This window comes from Jaculus jaculus, chromosome 6 (assembly GCF_020740685.1).
Source record: "Jaculus jaculus isolate mJacJac1 chromosome 6, mJacJac1.mat.Y.cur, whole genome shotgun sequence".
Taxonomy (NCBI): domain Eukaryota; kingdom Metazoa; phylum Chordata; class Mammalia; order Rodentia; family Dipodidae; genus Jaculus; species Jaculus jaculus.
The window spans coordinates 151,673,504-151,700,387 of NC_059107.1; positions in this window are offsets into that span (position 1 = coordinate 151,673,504).

The following is a 26,884-nucleotide window of genomic DNA, read 5'->3' on the forward strand; positions in this document are numbered from 1 at the left end:
TAAACTGACAAGGTGCTTTGCTGTGCCAGCCCAACCCTGCCCACATGCCTTTGCAAGCTGACCTCCCCACACATCCACCGAGGAAGATCACCTGATATTTACTGTCGCTACCAGCTCCTTGTGCCAGCTAACTTTAGAATAAAACTTTTTTTTTTTCCAATTCTGGTACCTACAAGTAATATTTTACCTTTTTGGGGTTTTCTTTCTGAAGGCCAAATATACCCTCAAACATATTTCCATCAATCCTCCAATCTCCTGTGTTGTGTAGAGCCGATGGTAGGACAGCTGAGTGGCAAGCCATCACAAACATGGCGAGGGCTGAAATTTAGGGAACAAAGTAAGGCACCTCAAGAGCAGGCATCTTCATGTCATGAATTAATAAGCTCTTCTTGGTGATGAGTTTCTTTTTTAAGATGGCATCTCATGTACTCAGGTTGACCTCAAACTCTCAAACTTATCTGTAGCTGAGGCTGGTTTTGAACTCCTAGCCATCCTGCCTCTACCTCCTAAGGTCACCACTATGTCCAGGTCTGCATAAGACACTGACATTGCTAAGCATGCATCACACTTTTTATTCAAAAAATATTTATTTATTTGAGATGAGCAAGAGGCAGAGAAAGGGAGAGGAAAGAGAGAGAGGGAAGGAAGGAAGGAAGGAAGGAAGAAAGGAAGGAAGGAAGGGCATGTGAGGGCCTCTAGCTACTGCAAATGAACTCCAGATGCATATGCCACCTTGTGCATCTGGCTTTTCGAGGATACTGGGGAATCAAACCTGGGTCCTATGGCTTTGTCAGCAAGCACCTTAACCACTAAGCAATCTCTCTAGCCCACACTTTTTATTTTGAAACAGAAGACTTTGGGGAAAGCTAGATGCTCATTTTGGTACAAAGAAATACAGTCCTTGGTGTCATAGTTCCCAAAGGACAGAGACAACAAAGGAATCCTGATGATAGTGAGGGACAAGGCCTTCAGGAGAATAGTAAGAGTGTTGTAGGTGAGGACATGATAGATGAACCTGGTTACATAACAAAACCAGTAAGATTAGAGTATGTGGTGGTTTGATTCAGGTGTCCCCCATTATGCTTGGCTCCCAGCTGGTAGGGATTTGGGATTTGACACCTCCTGGGGGCAGTGTATTGTTGGGGACTGGCTTATAGGTATTATAGACTGTGTCCCCTTTCCATTGTTAGACACACTCTCTTGTTGCCGTTGTCCACCTTATGTTGGCCGAGGGGTGATGTTCACCCTTTGGTCATGCCATCTTTCCCCCCGCTATCATGGCGCTTCCCTTCAAGTCTGTAAGCCAATTTTTTTTTTCCCCCTACAAGCTGCTCTTGGTTGGGGGATTTCTGCCAGCAATGTGGATGGACCTGACTGCAACAGTAATGGTGGTACCGAGGAGTGGTGTCATTTGCTGCTAGACACCTGACTGTGTGGTTTTTGCCTTTTAGATCTGATTTTCAAGAGCAATGTGAAAGGATTTGAAACTTTGGCCTAAGAGATGCCTTGCAGTGCTGGAAGTACAGCTTGATAGGCTATTTTGGTCATAGTTGAAAGACCTGAATGCAGTAAGAACTATGGACTGTAAGGTTTGACTTATGAGGGTGAGAAAGAGCTTTGCCTGGACTGGGCTAGAAGCAGTTTGTGTGGGAGGCTTGCTGCTATGCCTGTGTCTTTGGAAGATGTACAGGGTTGTTTTGCACATAAACAGACTGAGGTAAGCAGAGGGATATAGCACAGAAATGAAATCTTTGGTTAAAACTTCTGCTCATTCACCTGCAATTGAGAGATTATAACCAATGAGATTGGGCTAGCTGATCTGAGTTGGGACAACAGAAAAAATATAGACTCTTTTCAGGGGCCTGAGTGCTCAAGGAGTGTCCTCTACTTCAAAGTCTGCTTTATTCCCCCCTGGATTAACAAACTGGCACCCTATCTGGTATAATGGAGCATAAGAAATGGAGGAAAAAGAGGGTCATTGAATTTGTAGTATGGCCTTGTGTTTTGGAAATGGCCATGGGCAGTGTATAGCAGGTTTGCTGGATGCCTGCATGGAGACCTGATAATCATGAAAATGAACTGTGAATTGCAATGGAGACCCAGTGGAGATGCCAGGATCATGAGACGACTGCTAAGAAAAGCTGCCAGCCCCAGATAAAGTTTCCAGTACTTTGAGTAGCCTAGTTGGAGGGGCAGAATTGGAACTCCAGACACTTGTTGGTTAGAATGATGAGACTTGGAGATTTATCAGTGACTAGACTTGTTGGATTTGGAGCTTACAGAGTTTGATGTTTTCTCTGTATAAACCTTGTATTGGTTGAATATTTCTTTGCTATGCCCAATGCCATCTTTTGAAGTGGGAATGTGTATTCTGTGCCACTATGGGTTTGGGGGCATTTTTTGGTATTATGCTCAGTTAAAGGACTTTGGACTATAGGGATGTTTGAACATCATTGGAATTATAAAAACTATGGTAACTTCTAAAGTTGGACTGAATGCATTTTATTTTATATCATGTACAGTTATCAGTTTATCCCGGTGGCCAGGGGAGGAACACCCATAAACATAGGTGTTCTGAATGCTGGGTTCCCAGCTGATGGACATTTGGGAATTAATGCCTCCTGAAGGTAGTGTATTGTTGGGGGCGGGCTTATGGGTGTTATAGCCTGTTTCCCCTTGCCAGTGTTTGGCACACTCTCCTGTTGCTATTGTCCACCTTATCTCTGCCAGGGGGTGATGTCTGTCCTCTGATCATGCCATCATTTTCCCCTAACATCATGGAATTTCCTCTCAAATCTATAAGCCAAAATAAACCATTTTACCAACAAGCTGTTCTTGGTTGGGTGATTTCTGCCAGCAATGCAAACCTGACTGCAACAGAGCAGGATAAAAGGGTTGAAGTTCTCCCTTTTTAGAGGAATGAAGCATATGAACGCCAGGGCTGAAGGGAGGATTGAAGAATTCCAGTCTCCCATGATCATCCAGGTTTTGGATTTCCTAGCAAACGGGTAGAGTGTCGTTCTTTGAGTTTTGCAAGCATCTCCAATCAGCTGCTGTTGGCAAAGCTCCATGGTCATGTTGTCATGCATGGCACAAGTTAGACCTCAAGAGAAAGACCTTTAGTTCCCCAGGGTGGGGACTATGGTGATTAGAATGTGTCTTGACTTGGGCTTCAGCTGGTGACGATTTGGGAAGGTTGTGGGACCTTTGAGAGGTGGAGCCTTGCTGGAGGAGGTGTGTCATTGGTGACCTTGTGGTTCAATAAGTCCTCTGGGTATTCTGTTAAGAAATAGTTTACTCTGACCACTTTGTTTTTGAGGGGTAGGATTTGAGGTAGGGTTTCACTGAATCCCAGGCTCACTCTAATCCAAAATTGTTCTCAAACTCTCAATGATCCTCTTACCTCTGCCTCCTGAGAGCTGGGATTCCTACTGCCGTGATAAGATGTAATACCCGGGCTGCCTACCCTGCCATGTTTTCTCCGCTATAATGAAACAACCCCTTGGGACTGTAACCTGAAGTCAACCCTTTTCCTCCCATCAACTGCTTCTGGTCACGTGTTCTGTCCCAGCAGTGAGAAGGTAATGGCTATAGGGATTCTGCTTCATTGATCTTGAGAATCCCCCAGGGAGGTTTTGTGAATGGATCTGTGGGTGAATGGCAAGGGAAATGAGGCATAATAAACCATGACCAGGCATAGGATACAAAGGAGATACTGGAACAGAAGGCAGTTAGTTACATGTGGCAAGAGATGGCCACTCCACAGAGACTCAACAGTAAAAGCTCAATAGCAGGGCTGGAGTCCCAGTTTCCCAACCTGAGCAATCCAGCAGATCCGGCGTTCAGCAGCAGGGTTAACAGGCTGCAGCTACAGAAAAGAAGAGCCCTGGAGATAGGAGGGACCCTCACCCAGGGTGAGGAGAAAGTCTTTACTTCCTGCTAGGGTATTCTGGCCTCTTCTTGAATATCTCCTTTGGTTTAACCTTCTCTAATTCTCGTTCTTGAATCAAATGTCCCATCACTAAGCTTTCTCTTTTTTTCTTTTTTGGTTTTTTGAGGTAGGGTCTCACTCTGGCCCAGACTGACCTGGAATTTACTATGGAGTCTCAGGGTGGCCTTGAACTCACAGCGACCCTCCTACCTCTGCCTCCCAAGTGCTGGGATTAAAGGCATGTGCCACCACACCCGGCTCACTAAGCTTTCTCTTAATCAGATTTTTGTCTGTATAAAGATCTCAAAGTCATAGGCTTAAGTCTTCCAGGAGTTCTACACTAACATCTAGAAACACCTCAGTACAGCCCTTCTGTTTGAAAACACTGGACCATTCTTAACTGGAATATTCCTTTCCAATTGTTGTTCTGAGTCGCTTGAGTGCTTCTGTCAGAAACCCAGGCACTCAGGTGTCTCCTCTGGAGCTTTGGATTATTTTATGATGCAGCAATTATAAAGGTAACTTCTAGTGCCCTCTAGACGTAAGGCGTGGGGCTTGTCCTGGGCTCCAGGGGATACTGTGCCTTGCAGGCTATTGAAGGTTCCGTGGCCCTTGGAGATATTCATCCCCAAGGTAAAACTAACCCCAGAATCACCAGTACATTGAGAATTCATGAGAAACATTTTAAAGAAAGGCATCTTATTGGAGGGATTTGGTAAACGGATGTCAGACACTGATATTTGCTTTCCTCATTCTGAATTCAGACTAGGGCAATAACTAGTGCTCCCGGTCTCCATCTCATGTAACCTCCACCACTTGCCCCCCTTTAGAGTCATTTGTCACCTGGGCACTCAAAGAGATACAGATTTCTGTCTTGAGCCAGTGTTAAGACGGGAACTAAATTGAAAGACTGGGCTTTCTTGCATGGCAGAACAAAGCGTGCACGGCCCGGAGCTACATTTTTGTTTGCTTATTGTCTTTAATCTCTTCTCTCTGGCTAGAGGCTCACTTTTCTCAGTACTGGGCTCATCCATCCTTACAGCTGGACACTTGACTTTATCCAAGTCCATTGGATTTTCTCTCAAAGGAGTGAGTGATGCTAAAATTCACTCGACTTAAGTACCCCCTACTTCTGACATGCTCCATGTTGTTTTAGTTCCTGTCTCCATCTGTGATTTGGTGACATCAACTACTTTTCTATTAAAGCTTTTCCTCATTTCTGTGGCTCAAACCCAGAGAATTCTGAACAATACATCCAGACAGAAAACATATTTGCATAAAAATATGCAAGTGTATGCTGTGTTAACATTTTCTATGGACATGTGAACAAATAATCTACTTTCCCCAGGTAAGACACCATAACAGGCCAAAGAAACGATACTATACAAGTATATCTTGGCAAAACAATGAATTTCAGCAGGGTTACTTATAGGACCATAGGAAGCTCACAGGTGTGTATATCACCAAAGAACTTTCCCCCTGCCCTAGAAATTGCTAACTGTTTTTATATCCTCAAGGAGCTTCATGCAACTTACAAATCCACCCCTACATTCACAAGGGAAACTAACAGGCCAAGTTTTGTGTGGATCATCACAGAGGCTCTGATTTCATGAGAGCAATGACCATATCATGCACAGACGGCAGCATTTTACAATATTCCACCCTCTAATGTTTACATTCCTCTAGCTTTTACATTCTTTCTGACCCTCTTCCACGATGATCCCCAAGGCATCAAGTCAGTGATATGGATATATGGTACTTTCTCCCATTTAGGACTGAGCACTGGGCCACTACGCCATAGCAACAATCACTTAATTTTCAGCAATTTGACCAGTTATGAGTTTCTACAGTAACAGCTGTCCAACTCAAAAAGCTTTCCTGACCAAGGCTGGCAGCAGCAATAATCTCTGATCATAAATAAACAATCAGCAGACAATTTGAGAGGCACATCAACCCAGTCAACAAAGTTGCTTCCCTGATGGATTAACTAAGCCATTCCCCTAGCCTTTGGAATCATTTCTTTGGTCTGATGTGAATAGATGTTTGCTCATTCCTCCCAGGAGGTCACACCACAGGCACTTTCATCACTTGTCTAAAAGTCTTTCCCAACTCAAGCAGTTTAGATGATTAACATAGCTTCCTGTGCTGAGCCATGATGATTCCCATTTGCAACCATTCATGGAATTCCCCTCCCTCTACACTGAAGGTTGGACTTGAGGTATCTTCTTTCATTTTTCATTCACTCTGTCCCTACTTCCTCAATGGCTGATCTTCCCGTGGGTCCCAAGTTTTAGGGTCCCAGGAGGGGCTATTCAGCATAGATCTATTTCACATTTTTCTTTCCTTTTAGCCCCTCTCCACCTGCCATAAGAAATTGTAAACCAACATTTGTGCCTCATATTCTTTTATCCCCATATTTCCTTTCAATTCAGAGACTAGTGTGGAGGATAGCATACACATGTCCTTCTCTCATTCTTCCCTTTTGTGGGAAAGTATTTTTAAATATATTTTTATTTATTATTTTAAAATATTTTTATTTATTTATTTGCAAGCAGAGAGAGATACAGAGAGCAGAGACAGATAGAATGGGGCACACTAGGACCCTCCAGTCCCTGCAAACACACTCTAGATGCATGTGTCCCATTGTGTATCTACCTTCACAGGGGTACTGGGGAATTGAACCTGGGTCTTTTGGCTTTGCAGGCAAGCACCTTAACTCTTGAGCCATCTCTCCAACCTTGTGGACAGGTTCTTTTTGGTCAGGCAGCTCAGTCTCAGCTGCATACTTTATCAGACGAAGCAAAGCTCACACACTGGGCACCACAGCCTGCATACCATCCCTTCCTCTGCGTGTCACTTTCAAGGATTGCAGTACATTGTCTAGCTCACAATTGTAGACTTTGTTAAAAACATGGCTGGGGGCCAGGCATGGTAGATCATGCCATTTTACAGGGCACTCCTGTTCTCACACAGTGTACCCCATTCATCTAGTGATGTGCCCCTGCACACTGCATAGAGGGTGATAGCCACCCTGGGATTCCCATGGAAACTCTACCTTCTGATGCAGTAGTCTTAGATGTATGCCTTATCACCCATAGCAGGACAATGAAATTGCTCCTCCCAAATTTATCTCTGGTTATTTAACTTAAAAAATATTTTATGGGCTGGAGAGATGTCTTACCGGTTAAGCGCTTGCCTGTGAAGTCAAAGGACCCTGGTTCAAGGCTCGATTCCCCATGACCCATGTTAGCCAGGTGCACAAGGGGGCGCATGCATCTGGAGTTCGTTTGCAGTGGCTGGAGGCCCTGGCGAGCCCATTTTCTCTCTTTCTCTCTCTCTCTGTCTGTTGCTCTCAAGTAAATAAATAAAAGTAACAAAAAAATTTAAAAATATTTTATTTATTTATTTTCAAGCAGAGGTGGAGAGAGGAAAGAACGGAGAAAGAGAGGGAGAGAAAGAGAGAGAGAGAACAGGCACACCAGGGCCTCTTGCCTCTGCAAACAAACTCCAGATGTATGCATTATCTTTGTGCGTGTGGCATTACATGGGTAGTAGGAAATTGAACCCAGACTGTCAGGCTTTGAAGGCAAATGCCTTTAACCACTGAGCCATATTTCAAGTCCCATGATATTTTTATTTTGGTGCTAAGTGTTGCCTCAATTTATTCTGGAAAGACATGCACATATATCTATTCAGTCCTGATAGGACATCAGCAACAGATCAAAGAAACAATCCCACCCATTGATTGGTGAACCATTGAGTTTAACTGGGGTCACCTACAGAGCACGGACAACTTGTAGGTGGGTTTACCACTAGTGAAGAAAGTCTCTTCCTCAGCAATTGCTAATTTCTAACATATCCTCAGAGAAGAAAAGGACCTCATTTTCCTTCTTGTGGGCCCAGTCTTGTAGGGTCTTGTGAGGATAATCAGAGCTGCTCTAATTTTAAAATAGTAACAGCCATTTTAGGCTAGAAGGACAGAGTTTCACAATTGTATTCTTTGTTAACAACAGGGCTGGGGACCAGGCATGGTGGCACTTGCTTTTAATCCCAGCACTTGGGAGGCAGAGGTAGGAGGATGGCTCTGAGTTCAAGGCCAGCCTGAGACTACATAGTCAATTCCAGGTCAGCCTGGGCTAGAGCAAGATCCTACCTCAAAGAGAGAGAGAGAGGGAGAGAGAAACAAAAACAAGAACAGCAAAAGGCCTGGGAGAGGGCTTAGTGCCAGAGTTTAGATGTCTAGCACCCACAGCAAAGCTGAGTGGGTGTTCATGCCTATAATCCCAGCCCTGGGGAGATAGAGACAAGAGGATCCGGGGGACTTCACCAGGTGGTCTAGCCAAATCAGTGAGCTCCAGATTCACTGATACACTCTTTCTCAAAAGCAGGTAATTTCAGGTCAGCCTGGAGTAGAGTGAGACCCTCCTTCAAAAAAAAAAAAAAAAAAAAAAAAGTAAGATAGAGAGTGATGGAGGAAGACACTGACTATTGACCCGAACACTGAGCACCACATATGTAAACATGTAAAAAAACCACATACACATTCTCTCTCATACATACAGCACACACACACACACACACACACACACACACACACCCAGTTACTTTACTTCTAGAGACATGGAACCAGTCAATAGTTTGTTCCTAAACTTTGCAGACTGTGGAAAGGCATTCTGGCATCCGGAATGCTATCTGAACGTTGCTTCAGTACAGATGCTCTTAAAATTAGCTTGACTTCTGTGCTACATTGCCATTGTCTCTTTGTCAGTTGGCAGAACCTTGGGGAAAGAACAAAAGGGGAGTCCTAGTGAAAGGCTGAACATTGATAGACTGAGCCACAGTGAGCGAGCCCATGTCTGACATCCTTTCAGGAACTCTAGTTATTTAGTAATTCATTTCCTGCAGGAGCAATTTGCTTCACGCTTTTCTCTGGTGCTCTGAGGAATCTGGAGGTGACACGTACCTTCTGAGCTCACTCTGGGAGCACAGATTGGTGGGGGGAATGTCTTTGGGAACAGTAGTGGGGGAAATTAGCAAGGGTGAGTAACTCAAGTTTACAAAACAGTAAATGGAGAAACCAGCGATTGAGAATGCTGATCATTTATTTTGACAGGTGTAGTTTATCTCTGCTCATTTATAATAATTATACATTGTGGAGGCTCATTATCCCTCCCTCTCCTGTCTCAGTGCTGAGAACGGTTCAGAGTAAATTTGGCAAGTCTGGAGGGGGAGTGATATAATGGGTTCTAATGACCAAATGGGAAATCTATACTTGAACTGCTGACTGTGAGGGAGACTTTCTGATTGGAGTGGAGAAGGGATGCAGTTGGGCTTTGATATAATGCTTCTATTTTCTTGATAGGCTTTTCCCCTATAAGTGCTTCATTGGTGTTAAATACAGTCACAGGCTCACTTTCACATTCCTTGTTGCTCTATCTTCCCCTAGGATCACAGCACCATTTGGGTTCAAAGTTTAGAATAAGTCATAAAACCAAGAATTGATTTTTTGGACGAGATCAATATAGATGTTTTGAGATAGTGGTATGCCTGTTGTTTTGTCCAGAAAATTTGGGCAGCCATTGGTTTACAGATTAGTCCCACAGATGCTGGAGCCAGACAGGCTACAATCTCTACTGTTCAGTAAAGGTGCTACCTGCAACTCTATTATGTTAAAGGATGAAATTAGCTAATTAATATGAGCAGAGGTATTTAGAATAGCGGTGAGCACATATTGAATACCAGTAGTATTATTGTTGTTTGTTTTATTTATGTGTTTTTATTTATTTGCAAGGAGAGAGAGAGAGAGAGAGAGAGAGAGAGAGAGAGAGAGAGAGAGAGAGAGAATGGACCTGTCAGGGCCTCCTGCCACTGCAAACTCCATAGGCATGTTTCACTTTGTGCATCTGGTTCTATGTAAATACTGTGGAATGGAACCCAGCTCATCAGGCTTTGCAAGCAAGCACCTTAACCACTGAGCCATCTCTTCAGCTCTATTATTGTTATTTGTAAAAAGAGTTAAGGACCGAATCTACCTTTTGGACTGTGATGTGAGGTTCAAATAATATACTTCATAACCCATTCTCAATAAAGATTAGATATACTTAATACTGATTTTTCAATATTATTATTATTATAATTATTGGTTTTTCAAGGTAGGGTCTTACTCTAGCTCAGGATGACCTGAAATTCACTGTATCATCTCAGGGTGGCCTTGAACTCACGACGATCCTCCTACCTCTGCCTCTCGAGTGCTGGGATTAAAGGCATGCACCACCACAACTAGCAATATTAAATATTAGATATTAAAATTCCGAGCTCAAAGTTGTCTTAAAGCTTCAGGTTTCCCTTATTTTCATGCAGTCCTTCGTGGAGTTTAGTTCAACACACATATTCTGGGCATCCATTCTTGGACAAGTCCCAGGCATGCTAGGGTGAGTAAGGCTATGATCCTGAACCTCAGAACAGAAAGGGAGACAAACGCCAAATACATTAGTTATACTAGAAGGAACTTGAGAAATCCTCAACCCAAGACAGTACCAAAAATAAAATTTTGTGAATGGTCTTTCTTTGAATTATGTCCTTACAAGGCTGTTATCTAAGACCCCCTTAAAGCCATCCAAATAATCGATCTCTTTCTCTGATTTTAATTTGCTTCCATCATCCCACAAATGATATCCATCCTCCAACTTATGCAAATGAAGGGAACCTTGTGCTTTCACAAATGATGCTCTGATTTCCCTTTCATGACTACTGACTTGGGATTGCCAATGTCATGTTCAAACATGAAGAGCGTCCCTCAGTCCCGACGGCCAAGTGCAGAATAACTTAACTGCATAGGAAAGCATAAGTGTCTCCATTTTCTCACTCACCTTGGTGACAACTCAGCTCTGAACAGCTCTTTAAATTGTGATATCCTTTGACATCTTGGTGCTTAAAACCATTTCTGCTCTAGAATGAGGGAGTGAGAAGTGGCTTTGAAAAGAGGCATGTTGGGGCTGGATAGATGGCTTACTGGTTAAGGCGCTTGCCTGTGAAGACTAAGAACCCATGTTCAATCTCTCTCCAGATCCCACATAAGCCAGATACACAAAGGTGATGCAAGCTCAAGGTTGCACATGTGCACTAGGTGGCGCAAGCCTCTGGAGTTCAATTGCAGTTGCTGAGGTCCTGGCTCGCCAATTCTGTCTCTAAAAATAAAATAAAATAAAATAAAATAAAATAAAATAAAATAAAATAAAATAAAGTAAAGTAAAGTAAAGTAAAGTAAAGTAAAGTAAAGTAAAATAAAATAAAATAAAATAAAATAAAATAAAATAAAATAAAATAAAATAAAGTAAAATAAAATAAAATAGAATAAAGAAAAGAGGCACGTTGTCACTGTTGCCTGTAACTCCTAAGATCTCTGACTGCAGCCACTATAACAACAAAGGGGAACTTCACAAGTGTGCCCAAAGCACAGCGACACAGAATCTCCCCCCAACAGTCTCTTTACCCCTGAATTAAGGTAATTTTGGGGGAACCCACAAAGGGATGTTCTCCTTCTGCCTCAGCTCTCACCATTTGCTCCACCACAAGGAATCTGCCTAGAGTCACTGCATCCATCACAGCTCTGGTCTCAATGGTTAGACCTATGAGAGGCTAGAGGCATCCAGCCATCCCAAACTGCAGGTTTCTGGGTGAAGAGTTCTCATCGTGTGGGAAAGTATACTCCATGAAAGAACATACCATAGTATTTACAAAGGTCCCAGGAATTGTGGAGTTCTTTGTAAGAAGCTCACTATCTACCTTACAAACAGACTGACCACCAGCTGGCCTCCTAGAGAGAAGTTCTCAGAGAATTCCTTGCAAGAGCCCACAGCCAATCTCACGGTGCCTTCCATCCCACTTACCTCCATCACCAGCATATTTTCAAGCCTCTCTGACAAGCTCTGGTCTCCAATATCCATCCTGGAGTATCCGCAACATATCCACTGACTTGGCCCAGTTTTATACCTTATTCCACTCTGTCCTCTGTCTGTCCCCCACACAGAATCATTGTGATGATCAAATGAGAAGCAGGTATCACAAGAAGTGTATTATTCTCTATCAGCAAGCCAGTTCATTTTCAAGGTTCTGAAGCATGGCCAAGCCGGGTCTGGTGGCATACATCGGTAATCCCAGCACTAGGGAGACTGAGGGATATGCATCTGGAGCTCAAGGTTAGCTTGGGCTACATGGTGAGACTTTGTCTCAAACAAAATAAGACAAAGCAAAATAATGAAAACAAAAAGAGTGCACCAGATTTCATTCTCCGTGTTTGTTATTAATTTGAAGTGCATTTCTTTAGTGTGAGATTCTTCCATATTGAAATATAAACGTGGTCTGGAGAGATTGCTCAGTGGTTAAGACACTTGCCTGCAAAGCCTGAATGACCTGCATTCAGCTCCTCAGCACTCATGTAAAAGCCAGGTGCACAAGGCGGCACGTGCATCTGGAGTTTGTTTGCAACTGGAGGCCCTGGTTGTCCCAGTCTCTCTTATCTCTCTCTTTCTGCTTGCAAATAAATAAATAAATAAGCAGATATGTTTAAAAATAAATATAAACATAAAAGTCTGTCTTTACTTCTGAATCTATGACTGCAGGGAAGACTTTTTCCTTATTTTTTGTTATAGTTTCCTTCAAGCTTCTGGAACAAAACACTCAGCCAAAAGCTGCTAATGGGGAAAAGGTTTTGTTTCAGGTTACAGTCCTTGAAGGCAAGCTTCCCGATGGCAGGGAGAGGCATGGCATGAGCGTGGGCTGGACATCACCTCTGCCAAAGGTGGTGGGAAGCAGCAGCAAGAGAGTGAGCCAAGTCTGGCAAGGGGAAGCTGGCTCTAACAACCCCAAGACTGTCTCCAACAACACGCCTCTTCCAGCAAGGACCCACCTCCCAAACTGCCACCAGATGGAGACTAAGCATTCATAGCACATGAAATTATGGGGGACATCTGATTCAAACCATCACATTTTTTGTTGCCTGAAACAACTGCGCAGAATGGTTAGTGACAATATCACTTTCTCATGTAAACAAAAGCTATGCTTTCCAACTTCTTTTATTATTTTTTTCCTGTAGATCCCTGACAGGGGCTCTTCTGTAAATTTCTCACATTTTAAACTGAACAGAGCACAAAGTACAAGATTCCAACAAAGCAGCACCTAACATTTGGAATAAAGACAGAATTAACACAAAATAATGACATACATAACTCTCCCACTTAAAAATCACAACATTGTTTTACCTTTAGCCAGATTAAGTAGTCAGTCCATGTTCAGCTTGAGTTTGTAAACGAAATCTCCCTAGGAAACTCAATTATTAAACAGAAAAGAAGACATGCTCCTGGTTCATATGATAAGAATAACTAGAGAGAGGAATGAGAATTAACTATATGTTGTGCTACAATAGAATATTTAACAGGATTGAGTCTTTGCCATTTATTATTACACAGAAGAGAGGGAGAAGGTCAAATCAATGACAAGAAATGCTGTATCACTCCAGGGCATCCCAGATCCTCATGTGGTTCCACAAGAACTCTTATCTTCTACCTTGAACATTTTCTTCATATATTTATTTATTTATTAGTAAATTTACTTACTTAACTTTATATTGGCCCATATCATCATCTACCCCTGGAAAAGATCATTCACACAATGTGACTTTTCCCAGGAACTGGTAACCTCCAGACCATTGTGTCTGTGGTGCCAACAGGTAGACAGTAAGACTTCTGTATAGGAGTGCAGGAAAGAACACACTTCTGACTGGTCTACACTCTAGACACCCCTGAAACATGAGACATGGAGTCAAGCCTCAAAGCTAGCAAGTGGCTGAGTTGGGTTTTAAGCTCAGTTCTGACTCTAATGTTATTCTTTTCAATACCAGAAGTGCTGTCTTTTATGGGGAGAATCACACAGTACTTATAAAGGATTTGGGTAGGAACCAGTGACAATCAAAAATGTTACTCAAGGGCTGGAGAGATGGCTTAGTGGTTAAGCGCTTGCCTGTGAAGCCTAAGGACCCTGGTTCAAGGCTCGGTTCCCCAGGTCCCACGTTAGCCAGATGCACATGGGGGCGACACGTCTGGAGTTCATTTGCAGAGGCTGGAAGCCCTCTATCTGTCTTTCTCTCTGTGTCTGTCGCTCTCAAATAAATAAATAAATAAATAATTTTAAAAAAATGTTACTCAAAAAAGCCATTTCATAAAATGGGTTGAAATGGTCTGTTTCATATCTAAGGCCATACCTCCCTGAATGTGTCTTATCTCATCTGAAACAGTCTGCCCCATTTTATAGAGGGATTTGTGATGGTCTTAATTACTCCTCATTCAGCCACAAAATAACCATTGACTCTATTGCTTATAACTCAAAATAAATCAGAAAAAAATGCAATCAATCAGTCTAATATTTTTTTGAGAATCTTCTGTTTGCTCATCATTGCTAGACTCTGGCAAGTGATCATACATCAAAATTTTTTAGAAAGCAGAAAGTGAGTGTGACATAGTATTATTAGAGAAAATGTACATTAAGAGAGTCCAGCTACAAATAACATACCCGTGGGGAGAGGTCACAAATAACCACAGATCTCATTATTACAGATGGTGCATAAAATATTGTTGTTTATCAGGCTACTGGTCAATAACATTTTTCTATAAAGGACAAATGATTTATATTTTGGTTTTGTAGATCACTCTGTCTGTTTTATTACTCAACCCTGATGCTGTAGTGTAAAAACAGCCATGGACAACGTATAAAAAGGGACAAGTAGGGCCATGTGTCAATAAAACTTTATTAGTAAAACCAGGTGACTGGCTAGATTTGATGCACTTGCTGAACTTTGCCAACCACTGACTGAGACCCTAAATGAGAAAGAAGGATCCAGAAGTGATTCCTGATGAACCATCAGGGAAGACACTTAGGTATTTGATATATATTGCCCTACTTGACACATTGTTATAAGTTATCCAAGGCTGCATACTTTATATTTTCTCAAATGTTTTATTTATTTATTTAGAGAGAAGAAAGCAGCAAATAGAGAGAATGGACACATTAGGGCCTCTAGCTGCTGCAAATGAACTCCAGACACATCGCCACCTTGCACATCTGGCTTACATGGGTCTTTAGGAATCGAACTTGGGTTCTTAGGCTTCTCAGGAAAGCATCTTAACCACTAAGTCATCTCTCCAGCCCAGGCTTACATACTTTGGAAGGGAGGCTTTCCTAGAAGTTAAGTCAGTTCTCCTAACCTCAATCTCTCTACAATAAACTGCCACTGGCTGGCATGCCCATGCTCCCAATTCCCTGTGTGTGTCTGGAGAACATGGGCTTCGGTGGTTCGCACTATCTTATTACATGATCCAGCACTCAGAACTCACCCAGAACAGAGCAACATCTTAGAGCACTGGTTTTCACTGCTGCTCCTTCACCTTGCAGTGTTTAGGAAATCCTAATTCCAGGACCACACCCCAAAACAGTTGAATCAGAAGCTCTAGGGAGGGGTAAGAGCTGGGTGTTAGATTTTTTTTTTATTTATTTGTGTGTATGTATATGTGTGCACGTATGTGTGTGTGTGTAGGATGTGTATGCAGAGTGTATGTAAGTGTGTACAGGGTGTGTGTATGTGTGTGTAAGGTGTACTTGCCACAGAACTTGGGTGGCTGTCAGAGCATAACCTCAGGGTGTTTCCCTCTCCTTCCTTGCACTCTTTTGAGACAGGCTTTCTCTTTCCACTGTTGCTCCCAGCTTCCAAACTCTCCTGGCTCTGTCTCCCATCCTCGTAGGGGCATTGGCAATCCAGAACCATGCACCACTCGGTCTGGGTTTACACTGGAAAGATTGAACTCAGGTTGGCAGGTTTGAAAGCAAGTGCCTCTGACCACCGAACTATCTCTCCAGCTGAGAATTACTGTTTGAAGCACCATGTGTTAAACAATTCTCTATGTTTACAGACCACTTTCTTGGTGCCAGGGCGTGATAAAACAATAAAATGGAACAAACTAGCCATGGGACAAATCAGAAACTTTCCCCTTGATGATGTCAGTATGTTACATTTCGTGAACTTTATTGATTTCCTTCCTGTCTCGGCTAGTCTTTATCAGAGGCATCTGAACATTGCAGCCTGTCTTTCTTTGCTTATGGAAAGCACAGAGCACTTATAGTAATGATATGGTTAACCGAGACTGACCACTCATCGCCTCGCACAGGTAGATAGGCGGTGTCTCAGCATATCTGAAATAAGCTGCATTAGGCCCATCTCCAGTTCCCATAGGGTTGACAGCATAAGTCACCCAGTACCTTCCTGGGGAGTTAAGAGTAAACAATGGCTCTACATTGAATCTGCTACATTCCAGTTGCTTAAACACCGAGAAGTACTGGTTATATCAGCTCCTCAGTCGATGTCCATGTACTGAAACAAGAAGCTTGCATATGAGAGGGAAAAAAAAAAAAAAAAACATTTCCCGAGGGGGGAGACCATCAGCTGAGGAGAAAAAGTATCTCCTTGGGCATGATGTAGAGAAAATAAAGGAAAATAATGAAGAAAGAAGTTATGAATTCCTTTCCTTGGCAACCTCTTGCCCACCTGGAGGGTTTCAGTGCTAATTTTTTTTCCTCTCTATTCAAATCCTGCCATCTGCATTTTAGATGAAAGCGCAAAGCTGTTTCATTACAAGTCTTACTCTGAGGAACAACGTATGAATCAGGATAGATGGAGAGGAGAATGGCTCCCAGATGCAAATGCTGCCATTTTATGGAGACATTCCTTCCACTTGCTGCTTCCTCCAGCCTTCTCAGACACAATGAATAGTCCGCTGCTCTCTGGGTTGGAGCATTTTACTCCTCCACTGCCGAGGGCTCTTACTGCAGTTATTTCAAATTATTCTCATTCTTCACTTCCATGGCTCCTCTATTACACTGTAATCTCATGAGCGGATGTAATACCATCTTCTTCCAGATCATCATTAGTGACTTTGCAGATTAGCATAAGATAGGTGGTCAGTTCAAGTTTGTTCTTCACCAAAGAAAATACTTTGAAAAACCGGTGTGAGCAGCTTCTTCTAGGTTTTGAGCGACATCGGTCTACCAGGCATTGCCATTTTCATTTGAGATATTGTTTCTTGTTTACCAAGCAAGTTTTCTTTTTTCCTGTTAGAATGAATAGTTGCATTGTTTCAGTATCCATGATCCTTGTAGAAAAATTTCTATTATCATCATAGTTGTTTTATTTATTTATTTTTTATTTTTTTTTTAAATTTATTTATTTGAGAGTGACAGACACAGAGAGAAAGACAGATAGAGGGAGAGAGAGAGAATGGGCGCGCCAGGGCTTCCAGCCTCTGCAAATGAACTCCAGATGCATGCACCCCCTTGTGCATCTGGCTAACGTGGGACCTGGGGAATCGAGCCTCGAACCGGGGTCCTTAGGCTTCACAGGCAAGCGCTTAACCACTAAGCCATCTCTCCAGCCCCAGTTGTTTTATTTTTAAAAATATTTCATTTATTTATTTGCAATGAGAGAGAGAGAGAGAAAGAGACGCAGAGAGAATGGATGCACCAGGAACTCCAGCCAATGTAAATGAACTCCAGATACATGTGCCATTGTGCATCTGGCTTTACGTGAGTACTGGGAAATCGAACCCCAGTTGTTAGGCTTTATAGGCAAACACCTTAACCACTGGGCCATCTCTCCAGCCATCATCATCACCATCATCATTATTACTAATTAGTGTTGGTGGGGGTAAAACCAAGCACTCTACCATTGAGTCACACCTCTAACTCCCCATTAACCTGTTCTGGAATAGAACCACATGCATTATCAAGATGGAGGAAGTAGGCTGGAGAGATGGCTTAGCAGCTAGGACCCTTGCGACAAAGCCAAAGGACCCAGGTTTGGTTCTCCAGGTCCCATGTGCTACCAGATGCACAGTGTAGCACATGAGCCTGGAGTTCATTCACAGTGGCTGGAGGCCCTTGCATGCTCATTTTCTCTGTCTCTCAAATGAAGGAATGAATAAATAAAGTACCTCATTAAATACCGCTTCCCGTGAGGGAGGCTAAGGGTTTCTCTCTTATCCCCGCGCAGCCAGCAGAGGCAGGTGAGAGACACAGTCGTCACAACCGAGGACTTTGAATCTTGCACCAGGGACCCAGGGCTGTGATGCTGCTGCATGTGAAGACAGCAAGTTGAAGTTCCTCCAGGAAAGCAGCTGTGATGCCCTCTAACCACACTGCTGGCTGCTGTGTATCATCTTCCTGTGGCTTCCTCTGTCTCCTGGAACCTTCTTGAACTGTTACCAGCTTTCCAAACTGTTCTTCCAGTCTCTCATTGACTCTGTAAGTGTCCTGAGTGCTTCTAATGAAGGGCCATTGTGGTTAGGTTTGCTGATTCTTCCTGTAGATTGGAAATGTGAACCCGAAGGGACTTCCCCAGTGTGAAGATGAAGGGGTGCTCACTTTCCCGCACTTTCTCAGGAAATAAGGGAAGCAAGGCATGGCTGTACTTAGGGTTCATGGTAGAGCCCGAGCTCTTTCCACCTACCACCCATATTGCACACAGAGTGCTCAGTGCCTCAGCAGCTTACAAGGCTGCTCTCTATACAAGGCGGTAGTTGGTACCTCCCAGGCCAATGGTGCTTGCTTGTTTTGTTTTGTTTTTTCACTTGAGGAATCACTTAACTCTTTGGCTGTAGTAGTTTGTTTGTTTGTTTGTTTTTGAGGTAGGATCTCACTCTAGCTCAGGCTGACCTGGAATTCACTATGTAGTCTCAGGGTGACCTTGAACACATGGTGATCCTCCTACCTCTGCCTTTCAAGTTCTGAGATTAAAGGTATGCACCACCATGCCCAGCTGGCTGTTAAATAATGTGTATATATATATATATATATATATATATATGTATATATATATATATATATATATTTACATATATGTAGTTTGTTTATTATATGATCACTATTTTGCTAAGTATGATACCTGCACTACCTCATGAAGTCATATCACAATCACGTGTAAAGGAACAGTTTTATGCATATGTATGCATGTGTGGTGAAGGTGTGCATACGTATGAATGGATGTTTGTGGGTGGGTGGGTGTACGTGTGTGTGCGCATGCATTTGGAGGCCAGAGATTAATGATGGGTGTCTTCTTCTATCATTTTCTTTATTCTTTTAGACAGAGTCTCACTGAATTTAGACCCCACTGACTCAGGTAAAATAGCTGGGTGAGCCCCAGAGATTGTGTGTCTCTGCCTCCCGAGCTCTGTTATTATAGGTGTCATGTGGGAGCTAGGCATGAGAACTGCAGTTGGCATGGTTGTGTAGTCAGGTGTTCACCCGCTGAGCCATCCCAGCCCCCACAACTAACTCTCAGTATCCTTGTTTTGCAGATGAACAGATAGGGACTCAGAATGATTACATACCTTTTAAATGCTATGCAATTGATATGTATTGGGCTGTAGATTCACTAAAAAGTAACTCTCAAACAGATAAACTTTTATACTTCCTTGACTTACTGAGCTCCATCCAATATGCATCCCCCAAAGAGACGCTTGATATTTCCAGATGAAAAAGAAGCCTACAGGCCATTATGGGTACAAATAGTTTGCTCTTGTCCCTTGTAACTCACTCACTCAGCAAGGTTTGGCCAGATAATGAACTTCTTGTCAAAGAGCAGAAGACATTTCTCTTAGGACAACGAAAGACCTGAATAAATGATTCTTCTCCATTTAGAAAGAATCAATGATGGTTGAAAAGCACAATGCAATCATATTTTACATTCCATTTTATCTATGGATTAGTTTCTTGATGGTATTTTTAATTATTTAAACATATTGAGAAAAAAAGTACAGAAAGAGAGTTCTTCCCCCTCTCCCCTTTCTCTTGCTGCTGTTAAGGGCTGTCCATTAAAGTCACTTGGGGTTGGTTACCTAGGAAATGTCTGACAGACGGGGCTTTTAGATTGATCACCAGATTTATGGCAGGGAGGTGAGCCATGTGAAGTGATTTAGTTGCTTCTAAGTAGAAGCGTAGAAACTGCTAAACATTCAAAAGAGACACTGGGGCTCATCCCCACCATCCCTTAATTTTATAATCAAGAGTCTTAACCACCCAGCCATCTCTCCAGCCTCACATTCCTTCATTTTAGAGAAGAAGTAAATGATTTTCTCTCAGGAAGTCATGGACATCTCAGATTACCTCAGCTGGAAGAGTCAGTCCTTGACCATCAAAGGATTCAAGGTCATAAGGACACAATGTAGTCAAGATGTCTGCACATACGTGTGTGTGTGTGTGTGTGTGTGTGTGTGTGTGTGAGAGAGAGAGAGAGAGAGAGAGAGAGAGAGAGAGAGAGAGAGAAGCAGACTCAACTACTTAAGTTAATGGCAAAGTTTCTATTACTTAGCTTTATTTTTTATTTATTTATTTTTTTTTTTAAGGTAAGGTCTTACTCTAGACCTGGCTGATCTGGAATTCACTTTGTAGTCTCAAACTGGCCTGGCACTCCCAGCAATCCTCCTTCCTCAATCACCTGAGTGCTGGCATTAAAGGTGTGTGCCACCACTCCCAGCTCATTTCTTACTTTTATTACAGTGGTGGGAATTCATTTCTGCCCACTTTTACTTCCTGTGAAAAGCACAATTGCTTCATCCCTTCAGCATGGTGTCAGAGAGCCTCCAACATAGAGTGAGAATATTCAGTAAAAGCAGTTCACAGACACTGCGGAGAACTGAAACACATCACAACAGAAACGCGCAGTCTACAGAGAGCTCAATGCCAAGAACAAACTACTAACACTCCCAGCAAGGCCCAGGGGCTGTTGCAGAAGGGGGGGCGGGGCCGAGAAGAATGCAGGCGCCACAATGAGGGTAAAAATATCCCGAGGTACAGCTCCCTCCCCACCCCACCCCCAGAAACTGATGGAGGTCCTAAATACACTACAGTGAACACCAAGGATCCTACTGAGGTGGGCCCTCGGGGAACTGGAGACTGGGGTTGAAAGGATATAAGACTATAACCTATGTAAAATATGTACATAGATATAATTGAAAAAAGAAGGGATTGAGTGGAGGGAGGATTCGTGACGGGGAATAGAGAGGATGGTGGGAGATGAATACAATCATGGTATACTGTTAATATTTCTGGAAATTGCCAATAAAAAAAAACCAAAACATCTAAGGAGCTAAGGCTCTGCTTAACCATTGTGGTACACAGAGGAATTAAACTTCATCAAAATGAAAAGAACTGGTTAAACTTGGAATTTCTTTTTTTTTTTATTTTTTTTTTATTTTTTTGGTTTTTCGAGGTAGGGTCTCACTCTGGCTCAGGCTGACCTGGAATTCATTATGGAGTCTCAGGGTGGCCTCGAACTCTCAGTGATCCTCCTACCTCTGCCTCCCGAGTGCTGGGATTAAAGGCGTGTGCCACCACGCCCGGCTAAACTTGGAATTTCTTAATAAAAATTGCCTCGTACTTTAAAAAAGTGTGTGGATAAGGAAAACTAACATTTGCCAACTAGTAACGATGAGCGAGGCACTTTCACTCTATAACCCATTTAATCCTCCAAAGAAAAAGGTAAATACTCATATAATAATTTTTAGGATTTTGTTCCACAAATATTTATTGAGCACTTATGTGTGTCTGCATCAAATTTCCAAGAAGCTAAGCAACTTATCCAGGATTAGATTCTATTTTTGTTCTACTACTTTCCCTGAGAAGTGTATTATTTTTCCCTAGGGTATTTTTCCATTAGACAAGAACAATGGAAAGTTACACAACTAATCTGGAAATATTGTTGTAAGAAGTTGTCTAATTTGGAAAGCTCAGATGTCTATGCATGCACACACACCTTTCCTTTTTTTTTCCTAAGAGTTCTGTAAGCACGTTAAGATCACCTTGAAAATTGCCCTGTGTTTTGCCTTTGCATGTACAATGATATAGAAATGGATTTCTAATAAAAGCTACAAACTTTAATCAACTATTTACATGTTCCAGGTACTGTGCTGGATGCATAATCTTCTGTAACCCTAATACAAGCTATGAAGAAAATCCATGATTAGTCTCATGCCTAAGAGGACAGAGTTTAGCATTAAAACAGTGAAATGACTTACCCAGGGTCATACAGCAGTGAGTAGAGAATTCATTTTGATCAAGTTTCTGAATCCAGCCATCACTTTCATATTTGCTCTAATGCCTGTCTCTTCTCTGAGCTAATACTCATTTTCTTAGCCACTATATAGTTTTGAACACAAATTATGGGAGAGGAAACTGAAAATTCTCTTTGTTCATAAAACTTTTCTGCAAATTAAGAAATGAGTATTGGGCTGGGGAGATGGCCGAGCAGTTAAGTGCTTGCCTTTGAAGCCTAAGAACCCTGGTTCGAGGCTCGATTCCCCAGGACCCACGTTAGCCAGATGCACAAGGGTACGCACATGTCTGGAGTTCGTTTGCAGTGGCTGGAAGCCCTGGCGCGCCCATTATCTCTCCCTCCCCCCCCCCCTCTCTGCCTCTTTCTCTGTCTGTTGCTCTCAAATAAATAAATAAAAATAAACAAAAAAAAATAAAAAAAGAAATGAGTATTATCCAATTCTATCCGGATGATATTTTGATTTAGAGTATAAAAACTATTCCCTGTTCTGAGGCATGAAAATTAACAGACAGTGTAGAATTTTCAGGTCTTCCATGTCAGGTCTTCCACGAGACAGACTTCCTTACATCCCCTAACTTGATGTGAGGGCATGTACCACTCATGAGGGGGTGGGATTGCTTGCTGTGGAGATTAAACAGAATAATGCATAACAGTGTCTAGAGGAAGCCTTGGTTCAAAGAGCTCATCGAGACATACATGTTAATACTCCATGTACAATAATAGTTATGACATGTAATATAATTCATTTCCTAATCATGACCTACCAATATTATTAACTTTATGACTTAACCTCTTCCCTATGTCCTGTAAAATAAAAAGAAAAAAGAAAGGAAAACCCACTTGCTCTTAAATTCCATCATAAAAGGGTTAATCCTTTCCCTTCAGGCTTGGATGCTGTCTAAAGTGTGACTGGTTCTGAGAAGTTGTCAGTGATGTATATACCTCAGAGAAAATGAAAGATTTCAGCCCAGGCTTTACCTGAGGGGCAGGGAGGACAGAACACAGAGCAGAATGTCAAAGCCAGGACAGCCTTTGGGAGCAAGAGTTCCACCTCCTCACCATCTGATGGATGGGGAAATTGGGATATGGAGAGTATCAGTGAGTTGATCTTTCTTTTCAACATTTCTCCCCCTTCTGCCATAATTGAGGATGTGCACACACACACACGTGTATATGCTAATGTGTTGTATATGTTAGAGTGTGTCCCATCACTAATGCTGTGCAACACACCCACACTGAGTGATATGAAACAATAAACACTAAAAAATTTTTTTTGATTTTGGTTTTTTGAGGTAGGCTTTTGCTGGAATTCACTATTATTATTATTATTATTCACTATTAGTCACTATTAGTCTCAGGGTGACCTTGAACTCACTGCAATCCTTCTACCTCTGACTTCTGAATGGTGGAATTAAAGGCATGCACCACCACACCCAGCTAAAATAATATTTATTTATTTTCAATGGGGGGGGGAGAATGGGTGAACCAAGGCCTCCTGCCACCGCAAATGAACTCCAAATGCATGTGCCACTTTGTGCATCTGGTTTTACATGGGTACTAGAGAACAGAATCCAGGTCATGAGGCTTTGCAGGCAAGTGCCTTAACTGTCTGTTGAGTCATCTCCTCGGTCCCTTCAACCTGGTATTCCCAGGTGGTCTCCAAGTACTAACGAGTCCTGGCCCTGCTTAGCCTCTGAGATGAGACAAGACTGGGCATGTGCAGGGTGGTACGGCCACAGAGAACAACGAGCATTTTCGCAAGCTCACAGATTACAGTATGTGGGTTAGAAATTCAGGCAGGGAGCAGAGAGATTGCTTATGTTGGTGCCACAATGTTTGGCGCTTCACTTGGGAACACTCAAAAGGCCTTTTGTGACTCCGGCACCTGGGAGCTTGAGTAATGTGGAGATCACTGTCTGGGCCCAGGTGCCCCTGAACAGGAAGATGGAGCACATACGCGGCCTTTTCTACCACAGAATCCTCCTACACTGCGGGGCCCTTGGGTGAAAATGCCTCAGGACTACGCACACGGTGCAAAGCAGGTCAGAGGAGCTGCCTATCTTTTCTAAACCAGGCTTGGCAGTCAGAGTCTTCCTGTAGTTAAAAGCAAGTCGGATGATCAGCTAGAGTTGCAAAGGGAGGAAGTTTACATCCTACCTCTAGCCTGACATGACACCACACACCGTGATTACAGCACGTGGGAGGCTGAGGCAGGAGGATTGTGAAGTTGAAGTCAGCTTGAGCTTTACCGGGCCTACCTCTATGTGGAGGAGTGTCAATATCACAGTGGAGAAGAACACATGGGAAGAGAGATGTTGATGTCACTGTCTTTGCAAAATACAGTCTAGCCCACAGAGGAGAGCAGCAAATTATAGGTCTTCTATTAAACCTTTAACAATCTCTCTTTTGGGTCTCTAGACTCACTGTCCATCTTCTTTACCTTGAGATAGTTTTCAAGGCACAAGTCCTAAGGAAGGAGTTACACTTTATTCTGATTCTGAGCATTAAAAAAAAAAAAAAAAAAAAAATCAAACATCTATGCCAGAGGGATCAGAGAACATTTTAACTAGAGATGGAAAGTGGAGATGACAAGTCTGTCTGCAAATAAGGCATTCCCACCCTCTCAAGCAGGCTAGAAGCCATGTGGGAAAGGGAAACTCAGAAGTTAAAAGAAACAGATTCTTCCTGAGAAACTCCAGCAGAAGTTAGGAACAAGAGAGAATTCTTGAGGTCCTGACAGTCTGGGTTCCCTTTCACCCCAGGAGACAATACTGTCATTGTCATGACGAGGATTGTTTATGAATTAAGCTGGGACTTCTCAACTAGATTTAATCTTCTAGAAGTTGGCAGTCCAGACAACTAGTATCCTTTATTCTCATGCTTTGTGTATAACTGATCTCAAGAAATATACAAGAGTCATTTGATCATATAAATATTGTAGACAATGATGAATGAGGCTGCAGTGTTAATATGATTTCATATTTGGATATGAACTTACCTTCTTAGAGGAGATGGCATCTAAAAGACTGAATACTTCACAACTACATGTCTGCTTTCTGATGCATTGTTTGTAGCTTGCCCACGTAATCCACCAGGAGGAAGGGAAGAAGAAAAGAGAAAGAACTGAAATCTGTCAAGCATTTCCTTAGGGCTGTGCTATTATACACAATGTATCATCTCACTCACACAGTAGCTCATAGACTTAATTTTTTTTGCTTTGCTTAAGCAAGATCTGTTTAAGTGGGCTAGTGAGTTAACCTAGGTAGGAAGGAGAAGGGCAAGAATCTGTATGTAGATATGGCTGATTCTAAGTTGTAAGAGGGAGCCAAAGTACAGAGCAAGTTAAGAATATCTACAAGTTCAAGACCAAACGATGTCCAGTTCTGTCTGAATTATAAATCTATGCCTTTGCCATCATGTTATACCCCCTTTTATTTCCCTCCAAAGCCAATACCACCTCCAATAATGTTGTAAACTATATGAGTTTACATATGAGTCTACTAATCCAAGGCAGAAATGTGAGAATATATATCTCCCTTGAGGAAACTGCTAAGCAAGCCTGACATCTAGGGATGCTGAGAACAGAGCGTAGTTGAAAGGATTGGTAAGCACCACTGTAATTTGTCTAACATTTAAACCTCCTCTTAGTTACCTCCTTGCTGGAAATAAATAGCGCTGTTCTGAAATTCTAAAAGAAATGTTTTTGCAGTGGAAATATCAACTTATTTCCATAATAGAAAATTGACTGCATCATTGATCCATTTGTCTCATCTGCCGAATCTTAATTATAAAATTGAAAGGTGAGCCCAGTAGCATTGTAACTGTCAAACATTTATTGATGCAAAGCTGTTTTTATAAATCTTGAGATGAGTTCCTTTAATGACAAACTGACATGGAATGAGACAACAAACTAAATCTGTTTCATTTACTAAGTGAAACATTTGTGTCTAAAAACCTCTCCTAAGGGTTGATTAACGGAATGATCCTGATTACCTGTTTACTCCACAAGAGACATGATTCCTCACTCAGTGCAGCCCTGAATTGTTCTTACAATACTGACATTTCTCTGCCCAGATTAATAGTCTTTTAATTTTTAAAAATTGACTGCTTTCCATAGCTCTTCAGTTTTCCCTGTCTGGTCAGAGATTTTTACCATCCTCCTTCCACTCCATTTTATGAACAGTAATTTTCTAACTTAAATGTCAACATTGCCAATAATATTTATCCAAACAGATTGCTACATGAGATGTTTTTAGCATTTTACATGTTTTATGGGCCTTTGAAAAAAAAAATCTCAAGATGGTCCCTTATCTCATTTTCTCTCTAATTTGGTGGGAATTGGAGCTGTAGCCTGTCCTAGGCCAAGAGTGTCAGACAAGATGAACTTCTGATGAGCACATGTGACTGAGACTAGTAAACTCGAATCACACCATAGACCTTCTGAAATGGGTACTTTCAATTCCATAGACCACAAGTACTGGGCCACATTCTGAACTGGTGCTTTTTATTGTATTCCAGAATGCACACTGTAGATGAGAGAGGAAGATCACCCCCACAGACTAATGTATCTAGCAATAAACATTCCAGTTAAGAGTGGGAGCCCAAGTGCCTCTGAATACCCTGTACACTAGATGCCCATATTCATATGGTCAGTATACTGTTTTCCATTCAAACTGTTGGAATCTGAAGCCCATTGTTTTTCTTTAGCTTTGGCAAATTTCTTCTCTTGCTCACTTTATTATTATCTCATATATATATATATGAGAGATTATATATGTGAGATTATATATATTCTTTTTTTT